The sequence below is a fragment of the Magnolia sinica genome, chromosome 5 (genome assembly GCF_029962835.1).
Source record: "Magnolia sinica isolate HGM2019 chromosome 5, MsV1, whole genome shotgun sequence".
Lineage (NCBI taxonomy): Eukaryota > Viridiplantae > Streptophyta > Magnoliopsida > Magnoliales > Magnoliaceae > Magnolia > Magnolia sinica.
The window spans coordinates 77,099,030-77,110,798 of record NC_080577.1 but is presented as its reverse complement, the minus strand read 5'-3'; positions in this window follow the sequence as shown (position 1 = coordinate 77,110,798).

The window sequence follows — 11,769 nt, the reverse complement described above, 5'->3', positions numbered from 1 at the left end:
TACTCGGGTCTTGGCATGAAATTTTTCGGGTCATTACATAAAAAATAAAAAAATACAGTGGACGCTGCTGCTAGTGTCCAGCAGCTTAAATAAAGGGAAGGGGTTGTGGGACCACAACATGCCCCACCCATGACGTATGTATTTGATTCACACAGTCCATCCTATTTTCTATCTCATTTTAGGCATTGAGCCAAAAAATGAAGCCAATCCAAATCTCTGGTAGGCCACACCATCAAAAATATTATTTTAATAGTAATAATTTGTTAGGGCCTGCTGTGATATTTCTGCACGTCAAAAAATATTGAATATTGGGCTTGTTAAACCTGTTATGAGTTGGAGAAACTAGTAGTAGAAGTGGATCGTCAGAATGTGGGCCCCACCTATGAAAAACTACACTAAAACAAACAAATATATATATATATATATATATATATATATATATATATATATATATATATATATATAGCCAAGGGGTTGACATCCTTGGCTACTGACGTCCAGCATCCAAGGACGCTGCAGCAACAACTACTTGGAATGGGCAGGGACAGTGGGCCCCATCATAGGCCCCACCTTGATGTATCTCGACCATCTACATCGTGCACTTGATGGGTCCCCTTTAAAAATGGGTCACTCCCAAAAATTAGCAGTACATGGAATTCAGGTGGCCCACAACATAAAATAATAATAATAATAAATAAATAAATAAATAAATAAATAAAATAAAAGGGTAAGTGGATCAATTTGATCATGAGGTATGTGTTATATCCAAACTGTCCATCCATTTAGTGAGCTTGTCTTAAGGCTTGAGAAAAAAAATAAGACAAATCTAACTATCAGGTGGTCCACACTACAAAAAAAGTAGTGGTGAACGTCTGCCATTGAAACCCTTTTTGAGTCATATGAGTTTTGAACCAATATGAAATTTGTTTTTCCTCATTCAGGTTATTATGACCTTATGAACAGCTTGAAAGGGAAATAAACGTTATGGTGGGCCCTGTAAATTGTTTAATGGTGAAATCATTATATTCACTCCTATTTGTGGTAAGGTCCAGATAATCTTTGAATATGATTAATTTTTGGATAATTCTCTAAAATGATCTCTAAATATAGATTAATAGTGTAGATATAATAAATACATCACTCTAGGATCCATGTAACTTTGATCACCTTAAACCATTTGTACAACTCGGAGCGAGCTCAAGCATATAAAAACACTTGCCGGTGTCCACTTGAAATTTGGATACATCTGAAACTTGGACTGAACCCTCAACCAAGTGGGACACACATAATGGATGGGCTGGATTTGTGAACCATGCCTTGGCGACCCAACAAATGATTATGAATGTTTAATGATGGGTAACCCTCTCAACTTTTGTGTGTGGTGTGGTCCACACGAGCCACAAATTGACTTGATTTTAAGCCAAGAGGCCCACGTAATGTCTACATCAGATCTACATTGTGCATTGTCTTTGATAGACCATTTTAGTACATGCGCCCAAAAAATAAAGCTGATCCAAATTTTAGGTAGGCTGCAACACACGAATAGTAGAAATTGAATATTTACCATTAAAGACTCCCTTTGGGTCTACCACGATGTATCTGATTTATTGAGTCCATACATCATCCTTCACCAGCCCATTTTATGGTATGGTTTCAAAAATCAGGCTGATCCAAAGTCCACCCAGACCGTATCACCTGAAACATTAAGGAACAAACTCTTATCACTAAAATTTTTCTAGGGCCGAGGTTAATGATGCAATGTATATCCATACCATCCATCGACTTCACCGGATTACTGGAGTGGATCCTAACTTCAGGTGGGTCACACATAACTCAACCTCATGGAAAATCCCTATGGACTCCACCACATAGGACCCATGTGAATTCTATTGATGTTTGGGCCCAAGAATGTTACGACCCATTTTAAGTGAATGTCATGTGGGCCCATCAGTGGTAGCTTTGTTTGGGCCAACCATTGGGCCTCTTCAACAAGAGTTTGTAATCTCCATGTGTTGAATGTATGACGAACTGGTATTGTAATTTTTGGAGTAATGATGATTAATCCCTTAAATGGGCTGATTGTAGACAACCCTTGATCACTTAGCACTTTGGTTAGAGTGCGGCCCTAAGTAATAGGATCATGTGATTTGTGTTTAAACCCTTAAACATGTTTAATTATAATAAATATGTAGACTCTAGTGGTGTGAGGGTGTGATATACTTGTTTGGCCCATTAATCATGTGGGTATTTGATGTATGTATAGCCACCTAATCTTAAGCAATGGTGGAGTTTATGTAGTATATGTAGTCATCTAATTGTATGAATGTGAAATACGTACAAGGCCACCTAACCATATGAAATCAAGTGGCATTAATGGCCATTCAACAATGTAGGTTTGTGCTTATCGATATAGATACTGCCACTTGAATCACATATGACCAAGTTGTACACTAAACCGAATGTGATGTAGGGTTATGTTACCCAAGCTAATGCTATCAAGGTCCTGGATTCTATGCGATGTGATATCTAAACCGTAAATGGTATGATGAATGTAGCTCTTAGCCCTTAACCATGCGACACCGAATATGAGTCATTAACTATGTAACGTGTGAAGTGGTTGTAGTATAAGACTTATCATAATTGGTGTAGCCTTGTATTCGTATGTAGGACTATGATTGCTCAATTATGTTTGGATATTTTGAAATGTGGACACTAGATCATAATAGTAATCGTATACATACTAAACTATGTGAAATTGTGGTACTTACCGCTTGACCATGTGAAAGTTTAGTAAAGCGGTTGCCCCATTATGTGATCTATGATGTAATGAAAGTACATAGCCATCTAACTTTAAGTCCCTTATCATGACTAGTAGAGTGACATTTGTGTGGCCACTCAACCATATGGACTTCTGATAATGAAATGGCCATAATAAGACTATGTGGGCATATGAGAATTGTGTGATTATTAAGACTTGTGGACTATGTTGATGGTGTAACCTCTTCGGTATGTGAACTTAAGACGTGTGCTAAATTGATTATGGACTCTACCTTGATATAAGTATTGCATATTTCACCATTTATCCACTAGGCTAGCTAATTTTAAAACAAAATGACCTACATCCAATTCCTAAATAAGTCAGACGATATGAAATAGTGTTAATTGAATGTATAACTTCTGAACACTTGTGAACCCACTCTATGTACGTATTTTAACCACACTGTTCAATTGTTTTGCCAACCAAACAGTTTGATGATGGAGCCCGCTGATGTATGCCTTGTGCATTTGAATTGTTCTTCCCTATGCTACCTTAATTTATGTGAGTTACCTATACTATCTACTTGTCGGGACCCACCGTAATGTTTGTGTGGACCCATCTGCTTGCATTACCACTTGGAAGTAGGACCCACTACGTTGTATGAGACAAATCCACGTCATCCAACCGTGACTAACTTTTATGTGTATATTATATACCCAAGTCCTTCAACTTAGGGCTCACTGTATCTTATGAGGTTTATTTGTGCCTTCCAAACCATTGTAGAACTACTATTTTAATTATTTACAAATTCAATCTACTAACACTCCACTTGAAGGTGAAGCCCTCTACATTATATGAGTTTCACCAGTACCATCCATCTTGTGGCTCATTTACTATATGTTATATCTATGCCTTTCATCTCATAACCACTTGGTGCATATACATTGCGTCACCACTACTCTTTAACTATAAGGCCCAGTTAGAGTATAACCATACGGTTTCAATAGAAGAAAATTACATTGGGCCAAAACCACTAATTAATGGAATATCTATCCTGCAAAGGATATGGTGTAACTCTAAATACAATTAATGCTCATGATTATGATAGCTATGGATGATATCAGCGATGTTAGTTATTATGGTTAATAGAAGTATGTGATTTAATATCTTAATTAATATTTTGTTCCATTTCTTAGCATACTAAATTCATTTACTTGGCCATGTTGTTATTGATCATACTCATGCACCATGGAATGATGGTATGTGTAAGTGTACTTTAATACATTTGTTCATGTGTAAGATATGCCCTCTTCAGTTTAGTCACATGACAATGGATTGATATAGTTGATAGTGACACATGATGATTATATATCATTTTTGGCTTAAAGGTTAAGAGACCCTAAACTCATGGCATTATACGCATACCACATGCACTTGAACGTACGTCTTATCATAATTGCTTGAATTCATGCATAATCATGATATACATGATGATTGAAATATCACAGTCGTGCTGTATAACATGAGTTGGATCTTGATGACAAAATGTACATCTATGATGATGACTTGGGTTATCCCTGAAAATGAACGAGACACTGGAAGTGTGGAAATAGTAGGGGATGATGTGCCCCTTGGGTTGAAAGTCCCTAAACCTCGATGCTAGCTAGGGTTGCCTCACCGTCAGGCCGAGTGGATACATGGGTCATGGATTTGACTCCCACTGACGAGGTCAGGTTGAGAAGAGGTGGGTCTAACCTGTTCAAGGGCTGAGGTGCAAACAGGGACCAATCTGACTCACTGGAGAGGAGAAGCATGAATGAAGTCCGCTACTGGCATGCCGGGTGGAAGTCCACCACAGGGCAGGTATGTGAGGTCAATTACTGGTGTCTAGTGCATGGGTATCGACCACGGTATTTTTCATGATATACAGTTGGTGGAAGTCCACCACATGGCGTGTATGCGAGGTCGATTACTAGTGTCTGGTGCATGGGTGTCGACCATGGTGCTTCCTGATATATACAGTTATGATATGGTATGACAATATGATGATGATGATGCGATTGTAGATGCGTGTAATACGGTTATGGCTGTGGTATAGGAGAAATGAAAATATGACTTGGTGATGCTGGTAGCATTGATTCGGAGTATTACTATGATGCATATGCATTGCATTGGCATTGGCATCGTACCTTATGTACTACACGCCTTTCACCATACATGATTTCTTCGTGGCATATTTATTTTGCTTGCATGTAGGACACATTGCACACACGAGTGTACTCACTAGGCTTTTTGCCTAAGCTTCTTATTTTCCATTTTTTTTCTGGGCTGGAGTAGCTTAGAAGACTTAGCTTTCTCGATGAATTGCATCTATTTTTTAATTTGGTGATGTTAATGTTATGTACCTTTTGTAAAGCACTAAACTTGTAATCATCAAGATTTATAATGGAAAGTCTTGCTTGGTATTTTGATCATGAATCTTCATGCTCAGGTATTATTATTATTATATATATATAATTCAGTCAAAAATCTTCCTTTTGGTGCGCCGAACTCGGGACTTGGTGTATGGACGTCGAGTGCCGGATTCAAGGCATCACGGAAGCTATCCGTCCCCGGATTTGGGGCTTGACAAATTTCTTCTATGATGGACTGACATCTTCCATGGGCCAATATATTGAGATGATGTGCAATGGGGAATTCATAAACAAAGATGTCGATGATGTGTGGGACTGCTTTGATAAACTTACTGCAAAAGCACAATCATGAGACATCTCCCCAAGACCTAGTACTAGTTCTAAGCCTACTCAATTAAAGGAGAGGGGAGGAATATATTTTTTGAAAGAGGAAGATGATATAAATGCTAAAGTGGCCAATCTCACAAGGAAAATTGAAGTCATGGAATTTAAGAAGGATAAGGTTAAGGAAGTTGTTTTCGGTATTTGTGCCTGCAATGTTCATACAACTAAAAATTTTTCAATAATACCTGCTTTTCACAAAATATTGAATGAGCAATCGAATGTCATGAACAACTAACAAAGGCCTTTCAAAGGACCCACTTCAAATACATACAATTCAAGTTGGAGAAATCATCCAAACTTCAGTTGGAGGAATGGACAAACTGCTACTCAAGGAATCCCTAACCAATTCTTGAATCAAGGGAAACCTCAAGAGGAATTGGTTCAAAATCCCACACAAACTCAAGAGCTCATCCAGCAAAGTACTCTCCAAGGCTTACAAGAACTTACAAAGGCTATACAAAAGATAGACTCACGGGTTGTAGTTATGGAGAAAGGGATCCTTCCAGCTTAAACTCTCCTCAATCCTAAACCGCAATACAAAATTAGTGACCCAAGCTCTTCAAATCATATGGAGCATGCTAAGTCTATTTCCACTCTTAGGAGTGGAATGACAATTGATAAATCTATTTCGGTAAGAGCTAAAAATCATAAGAACCTGGAAGAAGATAAGAATGATAGACCTAGCACTGCCCCACATGGGTTAGAACTGAAACCTCAAGGTAAGCCAATTGCTCCTTGACCCCAATGGTTGAATGCATCAAAACCTCTAACTAACTCACAGGATATTCTAGATGTGCTTAAACAAGTGAAGGTCACATCCCTCTACTAGATGCCATTAAACAAATCCCTTCGTATGCTAAAATTTTGAAAGATCTATGCACTACCAAAAGACGATAAAACATACAAAAGAAAATCTTCTTGACAGAAAAAGTGAGTGCCATCCTCAAGAAAGATGTGTTGCAAAAATACAAAGATCCCAGTAGCCCAACCATCACTTGTGTAATTCAAAATTACCGGATTGACCATGCACTTCTTGATTTGGGGGTAAGCATTAACTTGATCCCCTACCCGGTTTATGAACAACTAGGTCTTTGTGAATTAAAAGCCACCGAACCACATTACAACTTGCTAATCGCTCAATTCATGTACCGAAAGAGATAATTGAAGATGTGTTGGTCTAGGTTAACAAATTCTACTATCTGGTAGATTTTATTATCTTGGATACTCAACCCATCATGGATATGAGCACTCAAATTCCTATCATTCTTGGTCGTCCATTCCTTGCTGCATCAAATGCAATCATTGATTGTATGAATGGAATCATGAATCTTTCTTTTAGAAATATGACATTGGAGCTCAATATCTTTTTTAATATGAGAAAACAGTCAGAGGATGAGGACGATACCCATGACATTAACATGATCGACTCTTTTGTGGAAGATAGAGCACTCCTGACTCTATACTTTGAACCTCTAGAGACGTGCTTGGCCCACTCCACTGATTTGAATGATGATATGATTAAGGAGATGGATGCCATACTTGATACAACACCGGTACTTGAAGTTAACTGGTGGAGGCCATAATTTGAGAAATTACCACAAACCGATGTAATGTCTCTACTATTTAACCTTAAGGCACCGAAGCTTGACCTAAAACCCTTACCCGATGATCTTAAATATGTCTACTTAGGTTAACATGAGACATACCCAGTGATGATTTCATCCCACCTTGAGAAAGAACAAAAGAGTATGCTTATTTCTACTCTCATTGAGCATAAAGGAGCTCTTGGATGGTCGATTGCGAACCTCAAAGGAATTGGTCCTTTGATTTGTACTCACCACATTTATTCACAAACCAAAGTGTAGGGTCGCGATGTAGTAATAATCTCGGTGAGACCAAGGTCGAATCCATAGGGACTGAACTTGTGTGTCTTCTACATTTAACTAGAACTAGAACAAGATGAAGAATTAAAACTAAATCTGAATAATTGAAAGAGTAATTGTGATTAAAGTGATTAAAACTAACAAATTCAAAGGTGGTAACTAGGGTTTCCAAGGATCCACCTATAAAGATCAGGGAGCCCTCTTACTTGATTCAAGTCACACGACTGGAATTGGAGTCCTATCCTATCCAATTGGAAGATATACAATTAAGATCAATCTGAACTTTTCTTGACCTAATTCTCAATGGAGGAGGATTATGATAATTGGCAGGGAATCCATCACTAAACCATGCTCATGAGATGATGGTAAATAATAGGATTTATCAATCTCATAATCTCAAAATTAGGAAAAGAAGATACTCGAAGCTATTGCAGATCTACTTAATTTAAATCACAATAAACCATTAAGAACTGAAAGTATTCCTTTAAAATCAAACTAAAATAACAAGGAGTTCAACATAAATATGAATCAAAGCAATAGAAACATCCTATCATGCTACAAGCTTCACCTCTTAGCCTTAGCTAAGAGGTTTAGCCAACCATGGACATGATTGAACTAAAGACTCTTAAACAGAACATCAACTAAGAAAGAAGAAAAACTCCTGGATGACACCTCCACCATTTTGCTCCACTCTTCAAACCCTAGAAGATGCAAAGGAACATCCTAAGGACTCTTATTTATAGTTGTGTAACTCCAACTTTCACACCAAGTTGGAAAATTTTGAAAACTGCATCAAATTTACGTAGTCCGTACAAAATTTGCGTAACCCTCTACTAGTCGAGAACAACCTTTGACTGGTCAAGGGTGACAGGAATTTAGAAGTTCATGTTGCTATAGTTCGAGTTGAGGATTCTTCGACTAGTCAAACAGGAGCTTCGACTAATCGAAGCGAAACCAGGACTAGTCCAGCAAGTGCCAGGACTGGTCGAAGTTTAGACGAGTCGAAGCTTAGACTAGTCGAGGATCACAGAAATTCACTTCAAAACTTCGATTCTCTTCATTCTTGACTTAGTTTTTTTAGATCTTTGGCATGTGAATTCTTCATTCTTTATCTCATAAGATCCATCCTTAGCTTTGGTGATTCTTGAGTGTTAAATCCATACTTTTAGCATCCTTTTCAATCTAAGCTCTTAAATTCACCTTGCAACACAAAAATGATTAAAATATAACATTAAGCATGATCATGTTCATAAAACCAAGTAATAAATGGGGGATAATATGTAATATTTGACCCTCAATAGCATTCACCTTGAGGATAATGTGAAAACTTCCAGACAACCACAACGTCGATTAAATGCAAACATGAAAGAAGTGGTTAAAGGAAAGGTACTGAAATTGTTGGATGTGGGTATCATATACCCTATATTCGATAGTTAGTAGGTGAGTCCTACTCAGGTGGCTCCTAAGAAATTCGTAATCATCATTGTAGTAAATGCCGACAATGAACTCGTGCCAACTAGAGTCACTACTGGTTGGAGAATGTGTATTGACTACAAAAAATTGAATACCATCACGAGGAAGGACCACTTTCCTTTGTCCTTCAATGATCAAATTTTGAAAACGCTAGCTGGTCACTCGTACTATTGCTTCCTTGACGGTTATTCAAGCTACAATCAGATAGAGATAGCCCTTGAAGATCAGGAAAATACAATGTTCACATGTCCCTATGGCACCTTTGCATATCGAAGGATGCCATTTGGACTGTCTAATGCCCCTGCCACTTTTCAGTGATGCATGTTAAGTATATTTTTTGATATGGTAGGGCAATATTTGGAGGTCTTCATGGACGACTTCTCTATCTTTGGTCCATCCTTCAGCGAGTGTCTGGAAAATCTAAAAAATGTGTTGAAGCAACATGAGGAAAAGAATTTGGTGCAGAATTGGGAGAAGTGTCATTTTATGGTTCCTAAGGGAATAGTGCTTGGACATATAATTTCGTCCAATGCAATTGAGGTAGACAAGGCAAAAATTAACCTTATCTCTAACCTACCTCTACCCAAGAGTGTACGCGACGTGCGATCCTTCTTAGGACACGCCAGATTCTACAGACAATTCATAAAGGACTTTAGTCATCTCTCTCATCCTTTATGTGATCTACTTCAAAAGGATATACCATACGAGTGGACTGAGCAATGCTAGGAAGCTTTTATTAAGCTCAAAGGCATGTTAACTACTGCACCTATCATGCAGCCACCTGATTGGAGCATCCCTTTCGAGATCATGTACGATGCATCTGACTATGCTATTAGGGCGGTGTTAGGCCAGAGAAAAGAAAAGAAGTCCTACGTTACTCACTATGCAAGTAGGACTTTAAATCATGCCTAAGTGAACTACTCTACTGAGGAGAAGGAACTCTTAGCTGTAGTATTCACTTTGGACAAATTTCAGGTCCTACTTGATTGGATCTGAGATCATCATCTATACTGATTATGTGGCACTGAAATACCTTATTTCTAAAAATGATGCTAAGCCCCACTTGATAAGATGGATTCTCCTACTCTAGGAATTTGACTTAGAAATATGAGACAAAAAAGGAGTAGAGAACGTAGTGGCTGACCACCTCTCTCTGCTTAACCTCCTTGATTCCGTTAGCCAACACCTATAAATGATATGTTCCCTAACGAACAATTGTTTAAACTTTCCCAATTACCTTGGTTTGCTGACATTGTTAATTATCTTGCCACAAGTTTCACGCTGACACATTGGACTGTGCAAGATAAGAAAATTTTTTTGCCAAATACGTAAGTTCTTCTGAGACGATCCATATCTATTTAAATACTGCCCAGACCAAATTCTAAGGAGATGTGTTCCAGACAATGAACATGAAAGTGTCATCTCCTTTTGTCACTCTCAGACATGTGGTAGTCACTTTTCTGCTAAAAAGACCACGACTAAAATTCTGTAGTGCGGCTTTCACTGGCCCACTATGTTTAAAGACACTCATGAGTTCTACAAAGCTTATGAACATTGCCAAAAAATGACAGCATTGTCCCATCGAAATATGACGCCTTTGAATCTCATTCTTATCAATGAAGCATTTGATTGTTCGGGCATCGATTTCATGGGACCATTCCCCCAATCCTTTGGGAATATTTATATTTTATTGGCAGTTGACTATGTCACTAAATGGATTGAAGTGATCCCATGCTAGAACAATGACCATCGAATGGTCATTAGGTTCTTAAAAGAGAACATCCTTTCTCTGTTCGAAATGCTTCGAGCCATCATTAGTGATGGAGGTTCACACTTCTGTAATAGGCCATTTGAGAACTTAATGAAGAAATATGGCATCTCTCATAAGGTGAGTACTCCATAACACCTGCAAAAAAGTGGGCAAGTTGAGATTTTCAATAGGAAATTTTAAAAAATTCTGGAGAAAACGGTTAACCCCGACTGTAATGATTGCTCAATCCATTTGACTGATGATTTAAGGGCATACCGTATAACTTTTAACACCCTTTTGGAATGTCTTCCTTTAGACTCATCTATAGGAAAGCTTGCCACTTACCTGTATAATTGGAAAATAGAGTCTACTGGGCTATCAAAAATCTGAACTTTAATTTGGACAACGCTGACTCGCTGCGCAAACTTCAGTTGAATGAACTCGAGAAAATCCGGAATGACGAATATGAGAACTTGAGAATTTATAAGGATAGGATGAAGGTGTTCCACGACAGGAAAATCCTTTGGAAATCATTCTTAATAGGTCAAAAAGTCTTTTTATACAATTCTCAGTTATACCTTTTTTTTAGTAAACTCTGATCTCGTTGGACTGGCCTTATAACTGTTACTAATGTCTATCCTCATGGGGCCATCGAGATAAAGAATACTATAAATGACACCAGTTTTAAAGTACATAGACATCATTTAAAGCCATTTGTTGAAAAGTTTGATGCAAAGGACATGTTGTAATGCCCTGAAAATTAAGGGTTGAGCAAAGCTCAACTTTGGAGATCCAACGCATCACTTATGCAACATAGATAATGATGTTTAAATGTTGTCCATATTAGTGCATTAAACATGAGTAGGATTATACTAAAACATCATATCATACTCCAGAGGTAATTTGATTAAGTAAGCAAAAGACTGTAACATGCATATTTGATCAAGTAAGTGATTTACAACCTCCAGAGTATAAGTACGTAACTAGGCTGAATGTTTACATGTATTGTTTCTAAAGTTTACAAAATGGCAAAAACATAAAGTGTCCAACTAATCTATGTATCCTTGTAATCCCGGCGACGCAACTCTAGGTCTACACAGACCCGCC